The 7,845-nt window shown below is 35.3% G+C and overlaps 1 pseudogene; it reads right to left on the bottom strand.

The window, feature by feature from the left end:
* Positions 1-5,802: 5,802 nt before the first annotated feature.
* Positions 5,803-6,440, bottom strand: LOC140603552 (ATP synthase subunit O, mitochondrial pseudogene; annotated as a pseudogene).
* Positions 6,441-7,845: the final 1,405 nt, after the last annotated feature.

Here is a 7,845-nt window from a genome sequence, read left to right as displayed (position 1 = left end):
GGGAATGAACAGCAATCCGGGCAGAGTAACAGCTAGGACAAAGGCCCTGTGCTGAGAATAAATTTTTCCTATTTAGATACAAGGTAAAAAGCCACTGTGGCTAGAAACTAGGAGATGAGGGGAAGGGACAGCAGAAAATGAAATCAGAGAGGAAATCTGGGACAAATCACTTAGGGCCTCATGGGTCTTTGGAAAAATCTCTGGATTTCATCTTAATTGGATTGGAAAGCCACTGGAAAGTTTTAAGCAAGGAGTGAATTGTCCTTTGAACCCAGTGCTCTGGCTGCTGAATGAAGAATGGAGTAGAAGGGGATGGGGTACAAATGTGGAAGCAGGGGAATACTTCGGTGGCTTCTGTGGTACTCGAGGTGAAAAATTACATTGTCTTCAGCTAAATTTTACACTATGGGTTTGGTGAAGAGTGGGAAAATGTGAAATATATTTTGGACGCAGGGCTTAAAGTATTTGATGATTGATTAGATATAGGTTGCAAGGGAAATATCTTCGATTGAGATATTTATTTACTCCATAGTAGCATTTCCCTTCATCAACCATATCTGGTCCTTATAAATAAACCAGGTCAATATAAAACTACTTACTTAACGTAAGTTAGTGTTTTGATTAAAATTACATCAATCCATAAGATCAGTGGTGGGGAAACAATACATTCACTTTGGTAAGAAAAGTCTCTAAACTATATGATTTATAAGAGGGAGAGTCTTAATAAATATATTGACTTGGGGGATGCCTGGGTGGCTCAGCGGCTGAGCGACTGCCTTTGGCTCAGGGCGTGATTCCGGTCCCGGGATGGAGTCCCATATCGGGCTCCTCGTGAGGAGCCTACTTCTCCCTCTGCCTATGTCTCCTCCTCTCTCTGTGTGTGTGTCTCTCATGGATAAATAAATAAAATCTTTTTTTAAAAAAATATAGCGATTTGGGCCAAAGAATCTTAGAATCAGTGAGGAAATAGCTGCAAAAATTCCAAAGTTAGATATTCTCCACCTCCCTTGCTTTTAAGCCACCTACAAACACACTGGGGGGGGGGGGGGGGGAGGGGTACAATTCACACCTTCTTGGAAATTTACCTTGGAGTTAGTAAGTTTATCAGATCTTTTTCTGTGGACATAGTTTTTTTGAAAAGAGATAGGGTGAGAAAGGATGAAACCAGGGCTCCTAAGAGTAAGATAGGAAGTGCTTACCATTAAGGAAAGTCAAAAAATAGGGCAGAGCCTGGAATTACAAATATGAAACTTGTTTATAATATCATCCCACTCGAGCCCTGGATAGAGCAAGGAGAAAGGGAAGCGAGCTCTATGTTAAGATCACTCGCTCTTTTCCTTCTTTTACTCAACAAGGGGCCAGGCATAGGGTTTGGAAGAATAGTGCTGCCCAGGATTGAGTCTAGGTTTCAAGGATTGTTTCCAGAGGCCTGGCTTTGGCTCCTGGTAATGCTGCGAATGTTCAGTTAGCAGCAGCGGCAGCCCAGGATCAGAACACAGGCTGGGTCTCTAGCACATAGGTTCCCAAAGTGAGCCATCCACTTCTACTGGAGGCAATGGTGGTAGGACAGAGAAATGGTCTCCAGTACTCTCATTGTGCCCAGACATTCTGGTGGTCTCCTGTGTACCTGAGCTTAAAAGAGATGTGGAGAGAAATAAGCCTCTGAAACATTCTGTTTTAATGTCTTGCTGGTAGCATCCTGTCTCTTACCCAAACTCTTGCGATTTTACACTTAAAAGCAATTGTCTCCATAATCCTCTTCAACGAGCACTCTAGTTTCCAATTTATATGACATTCCTATTTGTGTATCAGGTCATTATGCAGCTCTTTGTTCAACTAATTTGGCTTCTTCTCACCCTTCCTATTTTTCTTATATAAAAAGGTTTTATTCTCCTTTCTCAGGCTAATTTTCAACTATAATATTATTCTTCCTTTATGTTGAATTATTAAAAACCCTTGCTGGAATTTCCATGCAGTTTGAGAAATATTAACATGGAAAAACAAATGCAGCACACAAATCTAAGGCAGTTTCTAAACACAAAACAGAGGCATGTGGGGAAAGGCTCTAGGGGTTGTTTCAGTCTGCAACTATTATTTTTAAAGCAAACAACTGCTGATTGTTTCATTTCTGGATCTTTCTGAATTTTAAATATAAGAGGAATCTAGCCATGTTATAGTAGTTTGCGGGGAAAAAAGGCAGAGGAGAATCATCCTTAATCTTATAACCTAAAATAACCATTACTGTTTTTGAGTATTTTGCTTTTTTACTTCTTTATGTTTTCACTTTTGTTCTTGTTATCTTGAAAACAGTATGGTTAGGAGTGAATTCAACCATTTGGATTTTATTGAGGAGAGTTTTCAAGCCAGTTTATGTGTGAAGTCTCAGAAAATATTTCCTGTAGTGGTTGTAAATTATTTAGCCATTATTAGATACCAGAAAGTGGTGGAGACAAAAGAAAGAACATTAAGGTAGACGGAATCATCTTTATCCAGTCAGCATCCAGCTTAAATTAAACTAACAAATCAGGAAGCAAAAATTATGGGGCAAGGAGGCCCTATATACTGAATAGAAGATAAGTGTATGTCATAGTCAGCCATTTCCAGAGGGTCCAAAGCAATACACAGACTTTCCAGGGTAGAAATGGTTTGGAAATAAACACCAAAGCAGCCAGGAGAAAGAAAACTTGACAACTTCACCCAGGAGACGTGCACAAAGATAGATTATTCATGCATAATGCAAATACTTCATTTTTTCAATACTTGTACAGTTGTCTGCATGTCTTATATATATATATTTATATATATATAAATAACTGTCTCTGTCACATGTCATCTCTTTTAGATGGTTAGTTCTTAAAGCAGTGATCCCCAACCTATTGAGAATTGAAAATCTCTATTATTTGTTACATGACAACTGCCCTATCCCAACCTCTCCTCCTACTAATAAAAATAGGAAGGAGGATTGGGTAGCTTGAAATTATGTGAACTTTTATTTTACATAAATTCTGATTTAGAGGAATTTTACAACTCCAGATGGGACAACCATGGATTTCTCCCCATTTTCTTCCTACTACATGTTATAAAATCTTGGTGGCAAGCCATTGTCTCAAAGAAAAAGTTGTATCTAACAAATTCTTTCCTTCTGAATTGTAAATAGAAAAGGAGTCTAACCACATAGTAGCTGTAGGGAAAAAAGAAATAGCCCATCATCTCATGACCTAAAATAATGAGTATTGTTTTGAGTATATTGTTCTTTTACTTCTCTATGTTTTAGCTTTTGTTCTTACATTATTTTTAACATTATACAAGAGAAACGTTATTTTAAGCATATTGTTTTTTAAAATATAACAATACGGGGGGGTGCCCGGATGGCTCAGTTAGTTAAGCATCTGACTCTTGATCTTAGCTGGGGTCTTAATCTCAGGGTCATGAGTTCAAGCCCGTGCTGGGCTCCAAAAGGACCTAGAGAGTAATAAACAAAAGTCCCCACCATATCCCTCTCTCATTCCCGTAACCACCCCTCCCAGAGTTCAAACCTGTTAACCCCTTGGTATGTTATTCTATGGATTTATGCACACTCATATGTTTGAACCATACATATACAACTTGAGTTTTTTTTATTAGTTCATACATATTATACATATAATTTAGCAACTAATTTTTTACAACTGATATTTTTAATTTAAAATATTTTTAAAATGTTCCCATGCCAGTAAATCATTCTTTTGATTGGCTACAAAATATTCCGGCACACTAAAATAAAAAACTAACCTAACCACACCCCTATGTTAGATATTTAGGTTGTTTCTATTTTTTGTTTTAAAATCTATACTCCTACATGCAGTGTATATACGGCACATACACGTTTGTACACATGACTATAGAATGTATATGTGGAAGTAAAAATAGTAGACCAGGAGATATTTTAAATTATTATAAATATTGCCATATTACCATTCAAAGCTAATATTTTTCATACATATAATTGCCTTATGTATCCTGCCTTTTTCATACTTGTATAACAATGGGTGCATAGATTTAAAAAAATATTCTATTTAGCCATTTCTCTGTTGTTAGATTTTTAGTGGCTTCTAGTTCTCTACCAATATGAAAAAAATTGTTACTTAGGAATTCTCTTAGAATATGGATTTTCAATGTTTTAGATGATGATTTCTTGACATAGTTTATCATTCATGCATACTTCTGGATTCCTTTCCAATTTTACTGCAGTATTATCAGTTACATTTAAATTGTCCTATTCATTAAACTTAATAGGCATAGTCTAAGAGAGTTGAATATCTTTTCTACATGTATGTTTTCTTAGAATTTCTACTTTTGTACATTATGTCTATAGGGTCTTTTGCCCACTTACCAAGAATTTGAACTCCAGTAAAACCACTGTCTCCTAGACGAACAAAAGCTAAAGGAGTTTGTAATCACTAAACCAGCCTTGCAAGAAATATTAAAGGGGACTCTGAGTGCAAAAGAGAGACCAAAAATGACAGACAAGAAAGGATCAGAGAAAATCCTCCAGAAACAATGATAAGTAATAAAATGAAAATAAATATATATCTATCAATAATTACTTTGAATGTAAATGACTAAGTGTTCCAATTGAAAGAGATAGGTGTCAGAATGGATTAAAAAAATAAGACCATATGCTACCTACAAGAGACTAACTGTAGATCTAAGGACACTTGCAGATTGAAAGTGAAGGGGTGGGCAATGGGCAAATATTTATAATACAAACAAACATCCAAAGAAAACTAGAGTAGCAATACAATTTACATTGGACAAACTAGACTTTTTTGTTCTTATATTGTTTTTATCCTGCTTTGATATCAGGGTAATGCTGGAATGATTTTGAATATATTCCCTTTATCTCATTATTTGTAATATTTTGATAAGATTGTCATTAATTGTTTTAAAGATTTATTTATTTATTTTAGAGAGAGTGTGTGCACATGAGCAGGAAGGGCAGAGAGAAAGAATTCCAAGCAGATTCTCCACTGAGTGTGAAGCCAGACTGGGAGCTGGATCTCACAACCCTGAGATCACTACCTGAGCTGAAACCAAGAGTCAGACCCTCAGTCGACTGTGCCACCCAGGTACCCTTAATTGTTCTTAATGTTTGGTGGGGTTGGTCGATGAAACTTTGTGGTCTTGGGCTTTTCTGTGCCAGAAGATTTTTGATTCCTTTTTTTTTTTTTTTTTTTTTAGATTTTTTTATTTATTCACAAGAGACACAAGAGAAACAGACATAGGCAGAGGGAGAAGCAGGATTCCTGAAGAGAGCCCAATGTGAGACTCGAACCCAGGACCCTGGGACCACAGCCTGAGCCAAAGGCAGACACCCAACCACTGAGCCACCCAGGTGCCCAATTTTTTATTCAGCTTTCATGCTTGTTATTGGTCTAAGAAGATTTCCTATTTCTTGGATTCAAGATTCATGATTCAATCTTGGTAACCTGTGCATTTCTAGGAACTATCTGGGATCTCTTCCTAAGCTTTCAGATTCGTTAGTATCTAATTGTTTATAGTAATCCGTTATCACACTATGCATTTCTGTGTTAGATTTTCCAATTCTCATGTTGGTTTTTGAGCCTTCTCTTTCATCTTCTTTCTTTCTCTCTTTCTTTCTTTCTTCTTTTTCTTTTTTCTTTCTTTCTCTTTCTTTCTTTCTTTCTTTCTTTCTTTCTTTCTTTCTTTCTTTCTTTCTTTCTTTCTTTCTTTCCTGTTCAGGAAGCATTTTATTATTTGCTCCAAGTTTTAGGAATTTTCACTGACAGAAAATCAACACTTTCAGAAAACCTCCCACATGGCCTTACTCAGCTTCTGAATCATGGTTTTTGTAGACATACCAGCATATTTCTCTCCAATACAGACAATCATTCCCCTCATCATTGACAGGTCAACCTTAACTTCCAATTTTAACACTTGGCCTTGGCTTAGGAAGCTCTTCAGGACCGTTTGTAGTTCAGTAAGAGTGGCTTCATCCAAAGGTGATGAAGTGGTCACTGCGCATGGTGCTTCTCCATGGTGGACTCATCATGGTGAAAAGGCAGAAATGGCTCCAGGGGTATTGGTCAACCAACCATTCTTGGCAAGCAAATTGATCAGGTTGGATGTGAGAAAAGAGAACATCTCTTTTGCTGTCATGTCATTTAGGCTTTTCGCTTTCATGGAATTCTTCACGTAGGAATTCATAATGGGAGTAGCTATTTTGGATTCCTTCAAGATTTGTGCTACTCTCAACAATTCCTTTTCTACTTTTTCCAGTTTCTCCTGTTTAGATGCAGCAGAATAAAGAGCAGTGGCATATGACCTTCCATACCATATATCTATACAGGTGGCCTCACGAGCTTGGAAAACAGCCTGACCACAGATGTGCAAAAGCATTGCACCAGCCAGGACAGCCCAGACACTGCTGGGGCAGCCATTCTCTATGGGTTGCTGTAGGTCCTCCTTTTTATTTTCTTAACGTAGTTAAAGTATTGCCAATTTTGCTTTAAAAAAAAAAAAACTGGTCATTACTTTCAATGTTATGTTATCATTTATTCTGATTTCTACTTTATTTTTTCTGATTTTTTTATGTTATTTCCTTCCTTCACTAAATTTCAGCTGTTTTTTTCCAGTTCCTTATGGTGTTAAGTTGTTTATTAGAATTTTTTTCTTAATTCAGGCATTTATGGCAAATTTCACTCTAACATTTGCTTTTGATGCATCCTATAGGTTTTGGAATAAAATTTGATTTGCCATTTGATTTATTTGGCCTGTTGCTTGTGTAGTAGTGTGTTGTTTAATACTAACATACAAAATATTTAATGTTTATATTGTAGATTTCCCAGATTTGTTTTATTGTTGATCTTTAGTTTAATACCAGTGTCATTGAGAATATACTTGGTATGTGTGATTTCAGTCTTAAATTTGTAATATTAGTTATATCTCTTTTTATGTGATTTAACCAGGGAATTCTTCTGTATATATTTGAAGAAAATATTTATTCTATTTTTCTTGGAATATTTTTATATATCTTTTAGAACCATGTATTCTTAAGTATGCTTCAAGTAAAAAACATTATTGTTGAAGAAAATAATTAAAAAGTACACTTTCCATCTTATCAAAAAACTTTTTAATTAAAAAATAAAACTATTCATGCTTTGTCATACTTTTTCACTGTTACAATGCAATAATGAAACAATAATAATTAACATTTCAGGATACTCTACAATGGCTATACTTAACATTTTTCTGATGAGACAACTAAGGATTTATCAAATAAAATCTATAAGTCTATTTCTTATCATTTCTTCTCTCACTTCAAAACAGAGAAAATCAATGTCTTTTTCAGGGTTTTAATATCCAATTCCACTTCTCTCTACCTTTAAATATATGTCTTTAAAAAAAATAAATAAATATTTGTCTTTAAACTCTCTGGATTTATCTTGGTCTATAACATTAAGTATCACATGGATATTTTTTCCCAAAATTGTTAGCTCTTTTTAAAATCACCTCTGACAACAGTGTATAGATAGGACTAGAATAAATGGAAGGATGTAAAGGTGATGAGAAAAGCAAGAAAGAAATATCATGTAGTTATATTCATAATATGTCTAAAGAAGGGAACAGAACAAAATGAATGTAAAACTAGAAACATGTAGGCTATAGAAATTTTACTTACATACCTGATATAAATGCTGCTCTTAATTATTGCACTTCCATTACTTAGCATTAATATTACTCTACTACTGCTTATGATTTTTGAAGCAGTATGATTAGAAAATTAGTGTGCTTTAAAAATCACAAGATAGCTGTCCTGATGAACTAGTTTTCCCAAACCAATTG

The sequence above is a fragment of the Canis lupus genome, chromosome 14 (genome assembly GCF_048164855.1).
Source record: "Canis lupus baileyi chromosome 14, mCanLup2.hap1, whole genome shotgun sequence".
NCBI lineage: Eukaryota > Metazoa > Chordata > Mammalia > Carnivora > Canidae > Canis > Canis lupus.
The sequence above is the reverse complement of the archived record's forward strand: the minus strand, read 5'-3'. Positions and strand labels throughout refer to the sequence as shown.